This window comes from Aethalodelphis obliquidens, unplaced genomic scaffold, assembly GCF_003676395.1.
Source record: "Aethalodelphis obliquidens isolate GAN/ISIS:26980383/991018 unplaced genomic scaffold, ASM367639v1 scaffold82, whole genome shotgun sequence".
NCBI lineage: Eukaryota > Metazoa > Chordata > Mammalia > Artiodactyla > Delphinidae > Aethalodelphis > Aethalodelphis obliquidens.
The window spans coordinates 3,548,928-3,570,926 of NW_020838026.1; the positions used below are offsets into that span (position 1 = coordinate 3,548,928).

A 21,999-nucleotide genomic window follows, 5' to 3' on the forward strand; every position below is an offset into this window, starting at 1 on the left:
CACACACACACACACACACACACACACACACACACACACACACACACCTCAAAAGACAGGATGGAACGCTGTGAAGAATAAATGCCCATGGTTGGATAAGTCTGGCTGAACAAGTACACTTTTCAGCCTTCCTTCTCCAATCCCCCCAAAATGTATGTTTTTAAATCTAAAACAGTACTAGGGGAAACAAGAAAGAAAGAAGAAATAACTAACATACAGGAATAAAGGAACTTTTTAAATAGCAGCTAAATATAAACTAGAGTAGAAAGGATATAAAGCTGTGAAAATAGTCAAATTCAATTAACAGGGAGAAAGATGAACCACTTTTAAGGGAGTGAATTTAGGGGAATATATTAGTAATAAAGTATTCTAATTATATTTAGGAAAAATACATTTATATCATCAATGTGTTTAATGGCTTTAAGGTAAAGAAAATTTGTAAGATTTGTGTGTTATTATGCAAAGTTGTAATAGCATATGAATTGAGTGATCTACCTCTGCTTGTCAGTTACTGAGCCCCTGGTGGAAATTCCAACAGGATGGACCCGGCCAGTCATCCCCATGCTTTCACAATTAATATTCTCCCCTTAGCCAGCTCCTCTAAATTCTGATATAAAATGGGCTTGAATGATTCTGAGAAAGGCCAAAATAAATATCCATTGTAGGTGAGATTTCTAGAAACTTGGGGTAAGAGAGAGAAGGCTCCATAGCTTCTTTTTTTTAAAACATCACGCATCTTATAAGCCTTTACCACCTTCTTCCCAATTCTCCTTCCAGAAGGACCCTGATAACGTGTTTCAAGCATGTGTCATACCCCTAAGCCAGCACTTCTCCAATCAGGCCTCAGGCTGATGTGAAAGCAGCTTGTAACCAACAGGAAGGCAGAAGGTTCAGGAGGAAACCAAAGCTTCCATGTGAGTCGTCCAGCAGCCTCAAGCCACTTCTGTGACACACATACCAGAAGTCTTCGAGAAATCTTATCTCCCTCAGCGCTTTCTGGAGTTTAAAGGGTTAAGTCAAAATGTGCTGATTTACGCTGGCTCTGGGTGTTGGAAGCATGTAAAGTAGAAGGGATTCTAAATTGGGTGTCAGCCCAGGACCCGGTCAGCTCACAGCAGCTTTCTGACATAGACAAGGAAGTTTCCCCAGGCCTCAGGTCCTCCGTCTACAAAATGACAGGCTGAATTAGATGAAATCAGAGTTGTATAAACAAGACTCTGGCCAAATACCTCATGGTCATTGTGACAATTCATGTGCAGCCCAATTCTATGTGGTGTGTATATTATCTCCATTTTACAGAGCATTTCTTTTGGGTGTTAATTTTTGAAAAATTTTTTGAGGGACTTCCCTGGCAGTCCAGTGGCTAAGATGCCACGCTTCCAATGCAGGGGGCACAGGTTCGATCCCTAGTCAGGGATCTAAGGTTCCACGTGCTGTGCTGCATGGCCAAAAAAAAAAAATGTATTGAAGTATAGTTGAATACAGAGCATCTCTAACATCCTTACTCATTCTAGTATTTTTAGACTCTAGATAATTAAGTTTCATATCCATTTGGATTCTTATTTTTCTGCCAAGTTACTTGAATTTATTTTTTAAGGGGTTTATTATAGGCACTTCTAAAATGAAGAGAAGTAATTACCCAATGGACTCAGGAAATGAGATTGCTAATTTGGATGCTAAAATGGTTTCTGATTACACTGATGAACTCTCTATTCTTCCTGAATTCACCAGTAATTCATTTTTTCCAGCTTGAGAGACTTGATTCATCTGCACCCTCCACAGACTAAGCTTCAGATGTATCATATGCTGACTTCTGCTACAGCTCAGGATCATTTTGGACAGAGGTACGATGAGGTGATGAGGTCCAACCAAGAGGCTACAGGACTGGGCTCCTCCCCATCTCCAGAGTCCCACTCAGCACAGGGATTTATGTTGGCCTCTCCCAGAACCGTGGAAGGCTACCTAATGTTTCAGTCAAGTGCAGCTGACTGGGGTCTTTAACTGGTGGTTGGTCATGGCTGGACCGACCGCTGATCCTCTGGTATTTCCAGCAGGTGCAAAGTGGGAATAAGCCATCAAGTCTGAATTAAACGAGAAAAGCCCCAGAGATGAGGCAAACGTTGCTCAAGTTTTAAAAGACATTTATTTTGAAGCACCTGCAATTTGGAATGATTTGAAGGACTTCGGTTTCAGGCTCCTCTGCAGCCCAAGTCCAGTAGGAATCCTGGGGACTGTGCAGCCACTTGGAAGGTGATAGAAATTCTAGAAAACTTATTCTTAGGAAAGTCATAGCCAAAAAACCCTTCCAGGCATCTCTAGCTGTGATTCCTCTTAAAATCCGGGGGAGGGCCATGACCATCTGGCTTCCAAGATGAAGAAATCACAACTGTATCTAAAAGATACCAGGGCAGCGACAAAATGTGAAAGGTCTGGTCAGTGAACCCATTTGTTGTATCTTTGTGACATCAACCAGTGTTTCATTTCCCCGGGGTAGCCCTGGTTTTGGGGAATCAACTTCCAGCCCAGTTCTGCCACTTGCTAACAGTGAGATTTGGGGGACACCAACCCCCCATATCTCTGGCTTCGGTTTACAGACCTAAAAAATCAGTGTTGGACAGGTTGAGGTTCTTTTAGCCATAGCAAAATTGACTCTATAAAATACACCGTTTTTTCTGTTGTCATGGAGACAGACTGGAGCTCCAGTAAGCCCACCAGCTTCCTCACAGGACTTACCTGAGGCCGGTCCCGTCTTCAGAAGCTCAGGGCAGGGAATCTGTGTGGGACAGGAGCCTGCAGCCTGCAGGCGTCAGGGCAGCTTCACCTCGGGAGGGTCTGTCCTCCAAGCGCACACTCTTCTAAAAGGAGAGAAGTGGATTTAGTAAACCTTGGGGAGAGGTGAGTGGCCGCGTTCTAAACACTAAATGAACAGAGGGCTCAGGGACCAAGTTGGCCGACAAGAGTTGTTTTTAAATCAGTATTCTGCAAAAGGGGTACAAGAACATTTTCCCAGGGGCTCTTCAGGCATTGACAGTCTTGAGGAAATTAATTTTCAGATGCTCGATTTAAATTTGTATTTTTTTCTGCCTAAGAATAGACCTGTACTTCACATTTCTCAACGATTTTTTACCCCAGCCATCCTTCTCCCACTTTATAAAAAAACTGCACACCCCTCACCCATCCTGAAGCTCACAAGGGTGAAAGCCTCCAGGGCACCACACCTCTCCTTCCAGAGAGCCCCTGACAGGGACAGAGGGAAATGTCCTTAGAAAATACTGGAGGTAGAGGCCCCGTACTTCACCCAGGCGACAAGGTCAGATGAAGGTCTTATGATTCTCTGCAAGAATCGGGATTCAGAAGTGAGACAGTTGTCACAGGGATGCAAGGAAACTTATTCGAGTTCAAAAATGAAGTCAGGGTTTTTCTGAGAGGAATTGGCTGATTTGGCTGATTGGTCTGAGGAGTCTCTGCCTCTAAGTTCTGTGCTGGATATTGTCCACGAGGAACTAAATCTGAAGATGAAAAATTTTCACAAACATATATTAAAGCACATGAAAAAATAATAGCCTCCTTTTTAAAAACCGTATTTGCAAAAATAACGACACCAAACACGAAGAAAAGCTGTGAAATATGCAGAGGGACTGTCAGGTGGCATCAGCCCCCCGGCCTCTCCATCCCATCACCTCTGCCAGCAGCCCAGGCCCGGTTCAGCTGTGTCCTCAGCTGGTCAGACCCCGAGGGAATTCACTCCGTGTGGAGTCCGTTGGTAAAACCTGTGGCAGAGGGCTGAGCCTTCCAGAAGTGGTCCACACGTGTCCAAATGAAATCAGCCTGTGCCCCACCCAGGTGGGCGACTCTGACACGCTTTCAGGTTAAACCTCCCAACGGGTTTTAAGCCTATTTCTTCTAAGGCTATCTGGGCTTCAGGCGTAAGGAGGATCAGCAGGGATCTGAAAAGGAGGTTGAGAACTTGAACAATTGGGGAAAAAAAATCAGTATCCTTATTTGCTTTGCTTTCATTTTCATTCATTTTTTATTTTATTAATTAATTTTCCTTCCAAACAGATAGCTCCTGGCTAAGCTATCTTCACCCAAGCCACCTTGTTGGTGATCTGGCTACACCTTAGAACCCAGGTCTTCTCCTGTGTATTTACCAAGTGTCAGAGCCCCTGGGAATGGGATCATACCATAGAGACATATACTCTTAGGATCATTAAAATCTGAGAGGTGATCAGAGCCCCTGGGAATGGGATCATATCATAGAGACATATACTCTTAGGATCATTAAAATCTGAGAGGTGATCAGAGCCCCTGGGAATGGGATCATACCATAGAGACATATACTCTTAGGATCATTAAAATCTGAGAGGTGAAACATTGCTCCCTTGCCTGCTGCAGGGCCTTTGCACATGCAGTTCGTCTGTCTGGAATGCTCTCCTCCACCCATGTCTCTTTCTGGCTAATTCCTTTTTATCTTGGAGAATCCACAGGTCAGATCAGGCCCCTGTAACTTGCTCTCCTAGCAGACTTGCTGCTTCTTAGCACCAATCACAACTGTAATTAAATAATTAATTAGGTGTTTATTCCCAGGATCCCTCTTTGGAATGTAAATTCCAGGGAGACAGAGACTTTCAACTGTATAGGCTGAACACTGTATCGTAAGCGTGTGATACCATCCTGCACATAGTAGATGCTCAATAAGTATTTATGGCATAAATGCAACTTACTTCCTCTCACCTCACCTTTTACAATATTTTCAAAATTTTATTCCCCCTTTCAGGCCAAGGTTAAATGTTATCTCCTCAGTAAAGCCTTTTGACAACGATCCAACACGTAAATTAACCACTCATTCCTCTCTGTTCCCATAGCCTGTTATACATAAGACACAATAGCATCTGATTGAACCATATGAAACTGTCGGTTTTTAACAGACCGAAGTGGTTGAATGTCTGCAATTTCATGTGATTAAATCTAACGGTTCATAAAAAATCAACAAACAATAAATACTGGAGAGGGTGTGGAGAAAAGGGAACCCTCTTGCACTGTTGGTGGGAATGTAAATTGATACAGCCACTATGCAGAACAGTATGGAAGTTCCTTAAAAAACTAAAAATAGAGCTACTATATGACCCAGCAATCCCACTCCTGAGCATATACCCAGAGAAAACGTTAATTCGAAAAGATACGTGCACCCCAATGTTCATTGCAACACTATTTACAATAGCCAGGACATGGAAGCAACCTAAATGTCCATCAACAGAAGAATGGATAAAGAAGATGTGGTACATATATACAATGGAATATTACTCAGCCATAAAAATGAATGAAATTGGGTCAGCTGCAGAGACGTGGATGGACCTAGAGACTGTCATACAGAGTGAAGTAAGTCAGAAAGAGAAAAACAAATATCATATATTAACACATATGTGGAATCTAGAAAAATGGTATAGATGATCTTATTTGCAAAGCAGAAATAGAGACACAGACGTAGAGAACAAATGTATGGACACCAAGGAGGGGAAAGGCTGGGGTGGGATGAATTGGGAGATTGGGATTGACATACATACACTATTGATACTATCTATAAAATAGATAACTAATGAGAATCTACTGTATAGCACAGGGAATTCTACTCAATGAAAGAGGGGATATATGTATACATATAGCTGATTCACTTTGCTGTACAGCAGAAACTATGCTCCAATAAAAACTAATTTTAAAAAATCTAACAGTTCATGCTTTCATCTCTCTTACTAATACATGAGTTCCTTGAAAACAAGACCTGTATATGTTCACCTCTGGTATCTGACATTTGTTGCATAGGGTCTAGTACACAACAGATGCTTAATAAATGTGGGTTATAAGAATGCCTGAGTGGCTGACAGATCACTCCTCTGGCTCCACAAGGATTTCCAAAGCGACTTTTATCCACTGGACTCTTCCAAATTCAGGGCACTCCCTGATGACAAAATGTCTTTATGGACTAAATATTTTTTTACTGTTTCAAACTGGACACCTTCACTCAGAGTCAAGGAATTCACTCCCAGCTTACAGAAACCACAAGCCATGGAAAGCTAAGGTTATTGCTTGTTGAGAGAAATAACATCAAGATGGATGAGATCAGTCTAATGGCTCAGGTTATGCCTGTCAAGGGGACTGTGAAATTCCATGAAACACTCCACCTTCCTCCACCCACCCAGAGGGCCAGACGGCTCCAGTGTCCATCTAGCCCTTCCCCAGACAGCCATTCAAAGGGGAGCTGGAACAACCATACACACGAGCAATTTCGCATGGCCTAGTTGGCCTTGCCCACTTACCTTTGATGACAGGTGAGGCCTCCACACCTGTTGCTGGCACACCTCACCACAAACAGCTCTAAGTCACAGCAGAGACAGCAGGTGTCACTGAACTAGCCCTAGTGCATTAGCTCTTCAAGAACTTAGAACTAGTTGTCTGGCAGCTAAACTTTCCCTAAGGCACTTGACATACTAACCGTTCATGATTGCTCCAAAGCTGCAGGAACCTATTTCCATCAGCTTCAACCTTAGGAAAAAATTTTTTTTGGCCACGCTGCATGGCATGCGGGATCTCAGTTCCCCAACCAGGGATCGAACCCACACCCCCTGCAGTGGAAGTGCAGCATGGAGTCTTAACCACTGGACCGCCAGGGAAGTCCCAGGAAAATCTGTTCTTAAAGGTAAGAAATCACATAAAACTTGAAGATAGATGAGAACCCTCCAGAAATAGAAAACTGAAATCGTCCTGTCTCTTTGTCACCCCTTAAGGCTGAGAAGAAGTAGAGGTCATAACAACTCAACCAACAGTAAACAGAAGGGCAGTCTGACCGATTCCCCAGGAACCAGATGGGCTAAGGGCATGTGAATTCAGCCCCTCATTTTATAGCTGAGTCCATTAAAAGTCACAAACGTGAAGCTTCACCTGAAGTCACAGGTATGTTAGAGATTCTCTTCCTGTCACTTTGTCTCCTATGCAGGTAGGTTGAGCTAAGACGTTTGAAGAGATTCCATTTGCTTTATTAAAAGAATGAATTGCAGTCATCTTGTGTCTTCATCTGCTGGGGCTGCCATTACAAAAATACCACAACTGGGGGACTTAAACAACAGACACTTATTTTCTCACAGTTCTGGAGGCTGGAAGTCCCAGATCAAGGATCCAGCTGATTCACTTCCTGGTGAGAGCTCTCTTCCTGGCCTACAGACAGCTGCATTTTCACTATGTCCTCACCTGGTGGAGAGAGAGAGGAATCTCTGGTGTCTCTCCTTATAAGGGCACTAACCCCATATGAGGGCCCCATCCTCATGACCTAATTACCTCCCCAAAGCCCCACCTCTCAATACCATCACATTGGAAGTTAGAGCCTCAGCACATGAATCTGGGGTGGGGACAAACTTTTAGTCCATAACAGACTGTAAGTCCATGACTCAGAATGCGTCTCTTGGTGTCTTCAGAAAAATAAGCATATTTGTGTTTTTGAAAGAAAAGAAATTACGTTTTGGGGAGCCATACTATTACATTTCCAATAAGTTAAATACATTTATAACTGATAATAGTTATAAAATGCTATAATTGAGATAGTCTCTCTGTATTGTCCCAATGTGAGTAATTTCGCTCTAGGTCATTGGAATTATCCATTGTGGGTGAGCATCTGTACTCTGAATGGTAATAATGCTATGATCTCAACGTCCACAAAGGTTTCCTCCTAAGGTATCTTCAGCATTTCCAAGGAAATTCCAAGAAACATTGACTGAATCCCCCTCTGTCCTCCCACTTTATCCATCATCTTCCAGTGTTAGAGGTCATTCCTGATTCCTGTAAAACTAGACTGAATTTCCCCAACTGCCCTTCGGACGTGGGTACCGAAGAAAATGAATTTTCTTCGGTAGGAGTGTGAGCAGTTGAGCCTCACAACCACCCACCCCTCGTCAGCCGCGTCCGTCAAGGCCTTGGGCCTCCAGATTGTGTATCTCTGCCCACTGTCCCCAGCCCTACAAGAAGTGTGCTTTTTTATGTTTAAATTATAATTTAAATTCCTTGAGGATATGAGCTGGCTTGCACCTTCCTTCCTCCCTCCCTTCTCTCCATCCCTTTCTTATCCCCATTCTTTTATCCTTCCTTTCATTTCAATCCACTCTTTGCTGATTCTCATCTTATCTGGCTGATGGACAGCAACCCTTGACTTGATGCATGGAATTGAAGGATAAAGGTTTTGCTCCTGAGTTTGGCACGCCAGGCTGTGTTTCTGTCCCAGGCTCATTTTTGCCCCCGTCGCCCCTCTTTGCTCTCCCCTATACTCAGCCCCACATGGGAACGGCTGTGGAGTCAGAGTCCATAGTCAGTGGCTCTGGACTCACATTTCTGGATAGAGAGGTGAAGTTAGAGAAGGTGGGCAAGTTATTTAACCTCTCCAAGCTCACTTCTCTCCTCTATTAAAAGGAAATAATAATGCTGAAAGAAATAACATACAGAGGCTCAGGGCACATATGAAGAGCTCTGTAAATACTAGCGATTATTATCCCACAGACAGTGAGTACCAGAAAGGTATGGTCTGCATCTGCTTTGCTGTCGTTGTTGTTCGGGGGGCACTTACGGCTTTATTGGGGTGTAACTGACGTGCAATAAACTGCACATGTTTAAAGTGTACAATTTGATGGTTTTTGACATGTCTGAAACCACTGCCACAATCACGATAATGAACACATCCATCACTTCCAACAGTTTCCTCATGCTCCTTCAGAACTTCCATCCCCACTCCCATCTCCTGGCAACCACTGAACTGCTTTCGGACCCTATGGACGGGTTTGCATTTTCCAGAATTTTATGTAAAAGAACTCATGCAGCACAATTATTTGAGATTTATCATGTTGTGTGTATCACTATTTCTTCCTTCCTATTGCTAATTACGACTCCATTATATGGATATACCACAGTTTATCAATTCACCTATTAATGAACATTTTGAGAGGTTTCTGTTTTGGAGGTATTAGAAATAAAGATGCTATAAGCACCCACATACAAGTCCTTGTATGAACGTGTGCTTATTTCTCTTAGGTAAGTGGAATGACTAAGTCATGTGAAAGGTGAATGTTTCACTTTTTAAGAAATCACCAAACTGTTTTCCAAAGTGACTACATTAGTCAGAGTTCTCCAGAAAAACAGAGCCAATAGGGTGTGTATACACAGAGAGGATTATTTTGAGGAGTTGGCACGCGTGATTATGGAGGCTGGCATATCCAATATCTTCAGGGTAGTCTAGAAGCTGGACACCCACACAAGTTTCAAGTCCAAACGCCGTCTGCTGGCAGAATTCCTTCTTGCTCAGGGGAGGTCAGTCTTTTGTTCTAGTCAGGTGCCTGCTCAGCTGCTACAACAAAATACCATAGATGGGGTGGCTTAAAAAACAAGCTTTTCTTTCTCACAGTTCTAGAGGCTAGGAAGTCTGAGATCAGGGTGCTAGCATGAGGGTGAGGGCCCTCTTCCTGGCTTACAGATGACTGTATACTTGCTGTGTCCTCATTTGCGGAAGAAAGAAAGCCCCGGTGTCTCTCTTCTTACAAATCTCATCATGGGATTATCTAAACCTAATTACCTACCAAAGGCCCCACCTCTTAAGACCATCACATTGGAGGCTAGGGCCTCAACATATGTATTTTGGGGAGGACACAAACAGTGGAAAACATCAGGCCTTCACCTCATGGGATGAGGTCCACCCACATTATGAAGGACAATCTGGTTTACCCGAAGTCCACCAATGTAAATGTTACTCTCTCCAACACCACACTCCCAGAAACATGCAGTGTAGTGTTTGCTCAGGTATTTGGGCATTGTGGCCCAGCCAAGTTAACACATAACATTAACCATCACAAGACCACCCCTGTCAACCCGACACTCACACACATCTCTAAGCCATAACTAAGCTCCAAATGAAGACAGTAACAAGATCACCCTTCCATCTAATATGATACAGCGATCCTGCCTAGAACTGCAAATGCACTAACTGTTTCCCCAGAAGAGGATGTAAGGTCCTTGGGTGATGTTTACTCTTCTCCTTGATCTCCTGCAACTTAAATACCATGATGTAATATTAATAATACACCAACACTATGATACATCTTCCATATCATGTAACACACACACACAAACAAGTATTTGTAATAGAATAAGGACAACTCAGTGGCTGCAGTTTCTACTCTGAGGTCAGCCCTTCAGAGAAGAGCAATCACAGAGCTCTCCAAGGACGCCAGGGCGCTGGTCACACATTTATCCCTCATAACAGTGGTGAAAGTATGTCTTCTGGACTCTCAAGGGGGGGTGAGTGGGTCTTAAATGACAAATCTATCTAACATTTCTATCTCCCTAAGCCACTGCATCCATTCTTCCACATTAAACCAAGGCAAGTCTGGCATTTCCAGCTCGCTCCCCATGGACCGCCTTTTGATCCATGTTTCATCCGACCAATCAAACTGTAAGATAAAAGCCCTTCCTAACTCCTTAAGCTGCAACATCAAATGCAGAACTTCAGTTTTGTGAGCCTCATCCAATGGGAATAACTGGATCCGATGTCCACCATGACTAAGGTCCCACAAGCTGCGCGGTGTGGCCATTAAAAAAAAGAAAAAAGTTTACATACGGTATGATTCCATTTATAGGACCTTCTAAATGCTTTTAACAGCCTCTGGTAGGACATTCCTCTCTGACGTCACCAACAGTACATTTGGTGAAAGGATTTGCTCCCAGTTCTGGGTGTTGGGGTGAGGAGATTGGGTTTTTTGTTTGTTATTTTTTCTTTTCCTTGTTGTTGTTCTGTTTGTTTTTATTTCCTGCTTACTGTTTTTTTCCCATCTCTGTATATTCGGAATGACTGGCTCTGTAACATTTACAAAATATTGCCACTGCAGGAGCTCCAAGGAGAGTGTGAAAGGGCCGCTCCTCTAATACCCTGGATTCTAGCCCTGGTTCTGCTGTGATAATAGCGGGCGCCCATTCCACAGGGTAGTAGCAGCTGTGAGGGGAATATCAACTGGAGAAAACTTGGCCTCCGGAGATTTCAGTCTGGGCATTACCTCTTTGTGCCACCTAGAGAGCTTTATTCATAGGTAAGGAATGTGGCGGCCTGCCCTCTGAGGAAATGCACCGCCCAAACATTTTCATGCAGATCATTCAATATATTGCATGGGATTTGCTGAGTACGGCTAAGAAAAACATCTTTTTCCTGGAAGGCATTACAATTCTCACATTTGAAACGTAATCATTTGAGAATCTCAAGGGTCTCTGATGATGTGTTAAAAGACAGGTTACAGCATCCAGGGCACGAGTAGTAGTAAAAAGCCTAACCTGGACTCTGAGAAAGGTTTTACATGAGGACTTTGGTGCTGCAGAAACAGCACAAAGAGAGCTGTACTGGATTCAAAACAGACTTGGGCAGCAATGCCGCTTCTTCAAGGACAGACTTTAATGAATATTCATTGCAGGCTGCAGTAAGTACTGCTGATGGTTCACAAAAGTGAAAGCTTGGTTTAATTCTTAAAACTGAAAGAAACAAAACACTCCCCACCAGTCTTATCAGCAACCTGCCTCCATATTCATTTTCTCCTCTTTCTCCTGACATATGGATGGGGTGGGCTGCTGGTCTGCTGAGGGGCTTTGAATGGGAAACACAGCCCCAGGGCTACCAGGGGCTGGAGGGACGCCTGGAGGGATTTTGGAAGAACTTATCCTTTGTCTCTGGATCCGAAGACTGGTGCCTCCCTGTCATGTGGGAAGCCCGAAGGTGGGAGGTGGGCTGGTGCCTCCTGTGATGCAAAGACACAGGCAAGGAATTGCAGGGGAAGCAGCTCCGTGTCCGCCAATAGTGATGCAGCCTGACTGAGCTTTCCCTTTGGCTGAGGGGTCAGCACTGAGGCGTCAGTTAAAGAGCGACTGCCTTCCAGGGTGAGGTGACCCAGAGGAAAGGGTGGGGGGGGGGCGGGGTGCAGTGGTGTCCCAGCGGAAAGTCAGCACTGGGGTGTCTGCCACACAGCATGCACCAACCCCAGTGTCAACAGCACCAGGCAAGGCCACCCTCATCTCTTCCTTTCTTTCCACCCAAACTCATCGGAAGGAAGGTGGAGCAGGGCACAAAGACAGCCCAGCAGCCTGCTGCAGGTTCTGAGCCTTCTGTGGGCAAGGGGAGAAGCTTCGAAATGGGTAAGAGATTATATATATATATTTTTTATTTTATCTTTTTTTTTTTTTGGCTGCGCCGCACAGCATGTGGGATCTTATTTCCCCAACCAAGGATCGAACCCATGTGCCCTGTAGTGGAAGCACGGAGTCTTAACCACTGGGCCACCAGGGAAGTCCTATATTTTTTAATCAGATGGAAAATGTGACTATGCCTGAAAGTACCTGGGAGAGCAAAGGGATCTGCCAAGACTTCCTTCGGACTTGGAGCAGGGAGATTGGATGGAGACGGTTTGACGGGCAGTGGTGTAAATACACAATTAAGGTACTCCCACTGGCAACCTCGAGCCGAGCTTCCCCACTCCTGGGCCTGAGCAACACGCGTTAGGATGAGCTGAGATAATAGTTCCCTCAGCTCTCAGGGCAACTGTGTGAGGCCTGGAGAAGGCAGAGCCCCCCAGGGGCTAAAGTATCTGGATCTCTTTGGTAATAATACAATTACTATTTTCTACAATATGCTGTGACCTGGACGGTATCGGGGCCTTGCTTTATCGCTCTTTCAGCAAACTGGTTACAACTGGCAGCAGGTAACTGGGTTACCTAAGGCAGTGACACTTCCCATCCATCACCTCAGCAAGTACCCAAGGAGTAAATAAATCCTTGTTCAACCAGGTGACAAGGAATAAGCCTCATACTCTTCAGGTGGAAATGATGTCTTTTTCCATCTACTATATGTGGAAGATACAGTATGTGCATAATGTGCTCAATTCTATTAACTTATGTCAGAATTTCAGAAGATTCTTAAAGCCTCCAGAGGAATGAGTCAACAAAGGGAATTTGAGGAAGGGGGTAGCGCCGAAAAAGCGAAGCAGAAGAGATTTGATCAGTCATTGAGAAAAGGAGCTGTCCATCATTTCTGTCCAGCAAATCAGGTCCCAGTATATTTGCTCACAACAAATTAGATCACAGGGAAGGAGAACCTAATGGGTGGTGGTAAAGGGAAGTCAAGGTCTGAAAGGAGGAGATGTAAGGCAGGCTGTGGCTGTCACAGAGGCCAGAGCCTACTGCTATGTTCGATGATGGATGAAGACCGGAAGCCTTTGAGAAGGGGAGAACAAGTGTTCATTTCTGGCGGGTGGACATGCTTCAGCCAAATAAAAATTGCACAGAAGTAGAGCAGGCGGGGGGGGGGGGGGACCAAAAGCAAAGGTGGGGCCTGGAACCACGGAAAGCTCCCGGAGAGAGGTGAGAGGGAAGGCTGGCTCGAAGCCCAGAGGCAGACACAAAGGGTCCCTCTCACTTAAGGGACCAGAACAGGGTGGGACCTAGAGGGAGGGTCCAGAGGAGATGGACACCAGCCCTCAGCTGGAAAAAGGGCTGTGGAGAAAGTTCCAGGAGGAATCGAATTCTTGCCCAACTTGGCAGCTGGGCCAACCCAAACCTGCCATGAGTTCGAAGTTGTTGACTGTCCAGGTCGTATCAAGGACAACAAGGTAAGGATGGGGTACTTTTTAAGCTCTGGCAAAACTACTTTTGCTCAATTGTTTCTATATTTGTGTGTGTGTGTGTGTGTTCCTTTTGAAAATGTTAAAGGAGGTCTTAGCTAAACATATTTAAGAAGGGTCAAGAGATTATACATCAATACTGATGAGAGGAGACATCTGGGTGCCCGTAGCCCTTAGGTAAGGGACAGCCATAGTCTCAGCATACCTGCACCACCCCTTTCCATGCACACAAGATTGAAATTGGAGTTGCAGAGAAAGCAACTGATTAAAAGTTTGTAAAATTGTCCCCAGCAACTTGAAATCTGGAGATAAGCCAATGCTCTTAAAAATAAATGGACCAGGCTGTTGGCAGAAATCTAATATCCCCATTTTTTTCCTTACATTTTTTTGAGTTCAATAGTCACAGAAATAATGATAGTTAGCAATTTTTCTCTGCCAAGCCCTCTTTTGAAACCTTTTAAATGGACTCTCTCATTACATCTGCATTGGCCCTTCATCACCCTTGCGGGAGGCACTTTTAAAAAAAATTAATTTATTCATTCTTGGCTGCGCTGGGTCTTCGTTGCTGCGCGCGGGCTTTCTCTAGTTGCAGCGAGCGGGGGCTACTCTTCGTTGCGGTGCGCGGGCTTCTCATTGCGGTGGCTTCTCCTGTTGCAGAGCACGGGCTCTAGGCGCGCGGGCTCAGTAGTTGTGGTGCATGGGCTTAGTTGCTCTGCGGCATGTGGGATCTTCCTGGACCAGGGCTCGAACCCATGTCCCCTGCACTGGCAGGCAGATTCTTAATCACTGCACCACCAGGGGAGTCCCGGGAGCCACTATTTTGACCCTTGTTTTACAGATGAGGAAACTGAGGCCCAAAGAGGGTGTGTCATTGGCACAGTTGAGAGCTGTCTGACTCCCGAGGCTGCATTCCTCACCGTGTGTGTCGGAGACCCAGGTGTGATCTTCATGTGGTGCCAAAGTAGGTCAGTTCAGTCTCTGGAGAGCAGGGGGCACTCAAGGTGTGTGAGGGCAGTCATCCGTGGTCTAGAGCAAAGAACTAACTGTTGAGATAACTTTGTACTCTTCAGCCTGTGGTTTTCTCATCATATGGACAGCCCCTCTGTAGGAGACAGATGTACTGGGAAGGGAGTGTGCCCATAGGGGAAGAGAGTGGGTGGATCTGGAACTGGTGTTGCCGGTACACAGTTCACCTCCATATAGAATTACAGGGGCTTAATTTCTTAAAATTTAAAAACATTGCAAGGATGACTTAAAGGAACTTGGATAATTTTGCTGTGGACCAATGAAGCTAACAATTTGTGGGCAGGTCGCCAAGACAGGGAAGATTTTTCATTTTCTTCCTAAAAGAACTCTAAAATAATATGAGTCTAGTTGATGTATTTCTCAGTTGAAGGAGGGGACTAGGTAGAATGATACCGTGAACGGTGCCCTGACCCAGAAGCCAAGAGGACAGGGCCAGGCTCCTCCTGAACAAACAATTTTAAACTCTCAGCCTCAGTTTCCCTTCTGTAAAACAAGCCCACTGGATGATTTCTAAAAATCCATTCAGCCATAAAATTCCAAGATTCTCCAACATGTTTGTCGCAGTGACAAAACACATAAGTACTTTTAAAGTAGTAAAAGTACTACTACTTCACAGCTGCACTACTGTTATTTACAGTACTTACAGTATTTACTGTTACTTACAGTAGTACAGCTGTAGAGTAGTAGTACTTTTCCACTTCATCCTGCCTCCCCCGCCGCCCCCCGGCTCCACGTCTCACTAGCTGCTACTGCTGCCTCCGAAGCCCGAAGCAGGAACTCAACCTCTTCATTAAAGACAAATGGAACAGCTCCCCTTGGATGTAGCCACAAGGTGTCGGTGAGAGATTGTCTACCCAGGAGGAGTTCCCTCCCACCTTGAACAGAGAGCTCGGAAGAACACTGGGAAAGTGAGCGCTTTGATAAGAAAGGGGCATTGAAGAGGAGTATTTATTGGAAAGCAAATCTCCGTCTGCTACGTGAAGTTTGCACCACCCACAGTGTTTGTGGACCCCGTGTTCCTGCCCATGAGAACGCAGCCTGCATCTTCCTGCCTTCCATGTCTGCTGCATCAACAGGCCAGTTACCAGCTCTGAAAGCCTCAAGGTGTGGCCCCGGTTCAGTCCTGCCTGTCATTTCTACCGCCTATCTCTCTTTCCTGAGGCCAAGTTCCCGTGGATCCTGGCCATACGTGACGTCCTGGGGTTTACGAGGGAAGGGAGCGTGCCCACAGGGCACGGGAGCATTGCTTAGCTTCTTGGGCATAACGCAGCCCTTTCTTTTTCTCACACGTCAGTCGCCTTGGGGGGCTCCCAGGATTGAATGTTTTGTATCTGCCTTTTCTCTGCAGCTTCACTATTCCCCGCTGTTATCTTTGGCTCCGTTGCTATGGGCGGGAATATTTTCTTGTCCTTGTTTAATAACTGCTTGGCTGCCAGACGGGCTCATTTCTCATTGTATCGGTGCAGGATTAGCCGCGATGTTTGGGAAATATTTCCTGTATTAAGCAGCAGGGGAGAGCTTGCTGGGCCCGTACCTTCTTTTGACATCGCGTCATACTTTTTCTCCACTTTTTCCCTTGGAATGTGCTGAGGCCAGTTCTTTGCATGCAGAGCACCAGCCCCTCCCTGACACTTTGCAGAGCTCAGTCCCTTTCCAGGTGCCCTGTGTAAACACTCCTCGGGGAGGCTGCAGGGAATCGCAGGCGAGCATCTCAGTTGATTTTTGGTATTTGGGGTCCAACAGTGTCCCGCACCACCAATCTATTTTCCAGGTTTAAAATCGCCTTTAAACCTATTTCATACTTCAGATTCTTTGACAATTAACTCATCGGGCTTCTATGGGAGCCGCCAACTGATCGACAGGGATCTTAAAACGGGTATTCTTCGATGTTGCCTAGAAGCGATAGCAAGTTTACAGCTCTCTCTGAAATTCTAACTGCTCATAGAATTTCTGGTATTCTTGTGTTTGCTTGTGACAAGCCTCAAAGGACTGAGAAAAACTGTCCCAAAAAGTTACCGAAGGAGGACAAAAATCTATGACTTTTTGGCTCTCGATTAGATTGAGATAAAGAAGAATATGTGCTCAAAACTGGCCCAAAGTCATAGCCATAAGTTTGGTTGCATCGCAGTGGAAATGACACAGGCTGGTCTCAGGGTGGGACTCTCGGTTTTGAAGTCTGAGGTCACCTCCTCAAAGCCCTGGGGACTTGGGTGCGTCTTATCTGTAACATGGGAGGATTCTGACTCACACGGTTGTTGTGGAGAATGAGTGTGAGAACACCATGTAAACGACAAACACAATATTACTAGAATTATAGGAAAACGGCTATGAAAATACTTGTAAAATGAGGAGGATGGCGCAAGAGCTAATGCTGCAGAGGCTACAGTGAAAACCTGATGGAAATGGAAACGCGTTTCAAAGGGTGGGAGAACCACTTCCTCTTCGCCGTGGAAAGTAACCCTTCTTTTTAAAGATGGATTCCCCTTCCTGCACTGGACGAGGCAGAGCCCACCTCCCACCAGAGAAGTGCAGCTGCCCAAGGCTCACCGCCCCAGTCAGGGCAGGACGTGGGGGCCTGGTGACCAGGCTCAGCCAATCCCGCTCCTGCCCCAGACTTTGCTCTAGAAGCCAGTCGTCCGAAGAAGCTCCATTCTGGCTGCAGAGGACGGAGGTTACCGCTGCATCTGGTTCCTGGACACGGCAGTAGTGGGGGACCCAGAGGCTGCCTCTGTCGGTCACCCTCCTGTGGATGGCTTGGGGTGTCACTCCTGGATGCCTTACCTCCCATCCTGGTTTGGTAGACAACTCAGAGATTCCCTGAGCTCCCCAATATCCTTTCATATGAAACTTTGTTGTGGAACGTTTCAAGCATTCAGAAGATCGAAGGGAATAGCATAATGGACCCCTGTGCTATCAGTATTTAGCTGATTATTTCACCCATTTCTGCTCCTCCCCTCACCTCTTATTTTGTTTTTGGTTTTGGCTGAAGTATTTTAAAATAAATCTAAGATACCATATTGTTCCACCCGTACATATCTCAATGTGCATTTCTAACTGATAGGGTGTGGAGAAAAGGGAACCCTCCTACACTGTTGGTGGGAATGTAAACTGATACAGCCACTATGGAGAACAGTATGGAGGTGCCTTAAAAGACTAAAAACAGAACTACCATATGACCCAGAAATCCCATTCCTGGGCATATATCTGGAGAAAACTCTAATTCAAAAATACATACACCCCAATGTTCATTGCAGCACTATTTACAATAGTGGAACATGGAACAGGACATGGAAGCAACCTAAATGTCCATCAACACAGGACTGGATAAAGATGTGGTACATATATACAATGGAATATTACTCAGCCATAAAAAAGAGCAAAATAATGCCATTACAGCAATGTGGATGGACCTAGAGATTGTCATACTGAGTGAAGTAAGTCAGACAGAGAAAGACAAATATCATATGATATCGCTTATATGTGGAATCTAAAAAAAAGGGGTACAAATGAACTTATTTACAAAACAGAAGTAGAGTCACAGATGTAGAAAACAAACTGACGGTTACCAGGGGATAAGGGGGGGCGGTGGAGGGACAAATTAGGAGATTGGGATTGACATCTACACACTACTGTATATAAAATAGATAAGTAATAAGAACCTGCTGTATTGCACAGGGAACTCTACTCAATCCTCTGTAATGGCCTATATGGGAAAAGAATTGAAAAAAAAAAAAGAGTGGCTATATGTATATGTATAACTGATTCACTTTGCTGTACATCTGAAACTAGCATAACACAACATTGTATATCAACTATACTCTAATAAAAATTAAATAAAACACCATTTTTTCTAAAATAACCATAATGTCATTTTCCCACCCAGCAGGATTCACAGTAATGCTCAGTACGTCCCAGTCGTCATTTCTGCTCAGATCAGTAAGAAATGCTTTGTGTTAATTATAAGACCCTGCCTAACACCCTCTCTCCCTCGGTTCTGTCCTCTGGGCCCACAAACAGAAACTCCACCTTGGGAAGGTACTGAGGGAATACATTCCTCTCCCCCACGTCCCCTCTCTTGGTGGAGGAGCGACTTACCCAACAGGTGGATTGGGAATGAGGAGCTGAGCGAGAGGCTGGGCTCCTCCAGGCGTCCCTCTGGGATGGGTGTGTCCCCAGAGCAGCTGCGTCCACCCAGCGCAGCATCCACAGTGCCAGCACATGTGGCCCTGGCCCTGGCCCAGGCCCAACCTGGGGGGTGAGTCTGGAGGGTTGCCTCTGCCTCGAGGAGTGAGGAGGTGATTCTGGGTAAACAGATCTGCTCTAGAAAACCCAGCTGTCCCCAGCTGACTCATCCCAACAATGGTCTTGGAGCAAAGCCCTAGGAAACCTGGTTTGACTGGCATCTATGCTGCAGCTTCTAACTTCACCAGCAGTAAAGCTGGTATTTTGGTCTCGTCCTCTGTTTGATTTCAGCCTCAGTCTCCAGTGTTCCGAATTCAGTGGAAAAGAGAGAAAAGGTGATAGTATTTGTAAGCCATCAACTTCTACATATCAAATTAATTCAACCATCATTACTATAAACCAAACCCAGCACTAAGGACCAACGATGCAAAGATGAAGAGCGTCCCTGCTCTAAGGCGCCCATCGACCACAGGGGTGGTTACCGTCAAGCAGAAGCGACTCCGAGGGATTCTGGGGTGCAGACGCGGGGGCTTCAGATGAGCGAGATTTCCTCAGAGAGACTGGGGGACACAGGCATCCAGAGGGAAGAGAGACGCGCAGAGGCCAAGAGAAAGGGGGAACGAGCGCAAAGTGCAGGGACAGGAAGGGCTGGCCTTGAAGGAGGTGGGAGGCTGGCCGGGTCAGGTGCTGACACCTGGGTTGTGCCCACCTGGGACACGTGGCCCCATTTTAAAACCAAGGGGGTGACATGGAAGATTTATGAAGAGAGGCAATTGTGAAAAGATGTTTTTAGCAGCAGTGTGGAGCATGAATGCACAGAAATGAGACACGAGTCTGGGGGAACACTTAGGAGCCTACAGGGCTGCAGGAAGGCTTGAGCCAAGGGGGCAGGTTCAGGAGATGTTCTGGACGTCTGATTTCTATCCTACTTACTCCAAAACAGAATGGTTCCGTACATACACATAGAACACAGGAAGATACTAAAAAGCAGAAGCAGACAACAAAGAGAAAAAGAGCATAGGGTAGGGACCAAAACTGGAGGCAGGCGTGAGATGAGCACATTGTGTGTGTGTGTGTGTGTGTGTGTGTGTGTGTGTGTGTGTACGTGTACGCATGTGTTTAAATAAGGAGAAGTGAGTGACAAGGGATGGATCACGAATCTGGCTCTCAGCTACCCAGCAGTCAACACCAGCAGGGAAGTATCCTTTACACGTGTCACAATGCTTACAAGATAAACGTCAGCCAGTTGTTCAGGAGAAGAACAACCTTCCTGAATCTGAGGCCAAAGCGCTTTTCCTTTGAGTCCTCACACAGAGGATTCGTACAGTGTAGCTAACAGTTTCCTCATTGCAGACAGGGGGGATTGCAAAGGGGTGTTTCCTCCAGTGATCTTTAGTCTCCAACCAAAGGCAATAAACTGCAAGTGTGCTCTTTTAATGACCGGCTCCTTCCACTGAACATGAAGGTTTCGAGGTTGTCTGCACTGCAGCGTGTCAGCTCTTCAGTGCTCTTTGTTGCCAGATAAGATCCCCTTGTAATCGAGAGTATTCTGGTCTCCTCCGGTTCCAACAGTCTCACTGGGGTCACTGAGTCTCTCAGGTAAAGTTCTGTCCTCAGGCATCCGCTCCACGGCTTGGCCTCTCCCGACACGGGGTCTGGGTGTCCTGGAAGGCTGGGACCCGCGGGTCTCCCTCCGGGCTCCAGGCTCTCTGGGTGCCTGGCAGCGTTCCTCTCCTCCCTGAGCACTGAGAGCCCGGCCGCCTCTGCTGCTGGCTGCCCCACCTGCCTCTGTTCTGCTCACTTGACTCAGGCGGGCCTGGAGATGTCCCTGTCTGACCAGCCCCCCTTGCTTCTTGTGCCACATCTTCCATCTTTCCCCCTGATGGCCTGCAACCTGCACAGCACACAGGGGTTTCTGCCTCCCTCCCCGTCACAGAGGAGGCGATGCCCGGGAGCGATACCCCAGGCACGCTCACTGCCCACTGCGGCACGGGGCCGTCCTTACTCTGCTGTGGCTTCCCTGCCGGTGCAGGGCCACGCGGGGCTCTCAGTGAGGGGTGGGCACAGCCCTCGGGGCCTCACGCCTTTCCCTCCACTCCTCTACTGACCCCACCCTCTGGGGCTTCAGCCTGCTGGGGAGAAGTCAGGACACATGGGTCTGGCTGACCTCTCAGGCCGTCTCCCCCTTCCCACTCCTCACTGGACACAAGGGTTGGGCTTTCTTTCCTCTCATGGAAGGAGGGAACTTTCTTTAGGATCCTGAGACTTCTCTAGCCTTGACTTATGGCAAGTTCAAGATTTAGCCCCCCAAAGCTGACTCTTGATATGTCATTGGTATTTTAAGGAATGTAGAAAAAAGGTGTTTCTCTCAACGAATCCTGCTTTGAAGGCTAATCTTATTAGAACTCAGAAATCCTAGGTTGGTAGTCAGACACTGAACACTGACCCCTTTTCTCCATTTTCTTGTTATAATAGAATGTCCCTCCCCACTACCGCTTTAGAGATAGAAGATCGTAGCTGGCTGGATTGGGAGAAATCCCACGCATAGGGAAACGTGAAAAAGAAAAGGCAAAACATTTCTACTGCAAACTTCTCCAGCGTAGGAAAGGGGCCATATCTGATAAACGGGACCCCGAGGCTCTTGTTTAGATGCGTGAGGGTAAAAGTGACCCCCAGTCTCTGATTTAGGTGATCAGGTGAATACACTGAACCAGGACAGGAGATATGAGAAGAGGATCAGGGGAAACACTGGGTCTACAGCAGCAGAAGTCGGAGGTGAGGCACTTACTGGACATCCGGGGGGCGATGCTCAGATAGCTTCTGGAATCATAAGCTCCAGAGAGGATGGGCTGGAGATAAAAATGTAGGGCCCAGTACCGCTAAGGTGATCACTGCTGTGAGGATTAGAGATTTCCCAAGGGGAGGGCTGCTGGTTACGGTTTAGGCAATGTCAAGGCTTTAGGGGTTGTTGGGTTTACACGCATCCTCCCAAATTGCTTTGTTCTGGCATTAAGAAGGGGGCTTACACAGACATAGAAAACAAACTTAAGGTGACCATAGCGGAAAGGGGAAGGGAGGGATAAATTAGGAGGGTGGGATTAACATTACA

General features: G+C 46.1%; 2 long non-coding RNA genes across 2 annotated transcripts in view; one reads left to right on the forward strand and one right to left on the reverse strand.

Annotated features, from left to right (window-relative positions):
* LOC113612768 (uncharacterized) overlaps positions 1-3,941 on the reverse strand; it is a 15,533-nt gene extending 11,592 nt beyond the window's left edge. Inside the window, exons 1-2 of the long non-coding RNA XR_003429957.1 lie at positions 3,294-3,941; positions 2,734-2,855 (exon numbers count right to left, since the gene is read on the reverse strand). This is a non-coding gene — a long non-coding RNA (uncharacterized LOC113612768). The remainder of the gene's footprint in view (positions 1-2,733; positions 2,856-3,293) is intronic.
* Positions 1-21,999, forward strand: part of LOC113612767 (uncharacterized) — a 50,109-nt gene that overhangs the window by 15,027 nt on the left and 13,083 nt on the right. Inside the window, exons 4-7 of the long non-coding RNA XR_003429956.1 lie at positions 778-914; positions 1,749-1,854; positions 6,992-7,189; positions 10,914-12,201. This is a non-coding gene — a long non-coding RNA (uncharacterized LOC113612767). The remainder of the gene's footprint in view (positions 1-777; positions 915-1,748; positions 1,855-6,991; positions 7,190-10,913; positions 12,202-21,999) is intronic.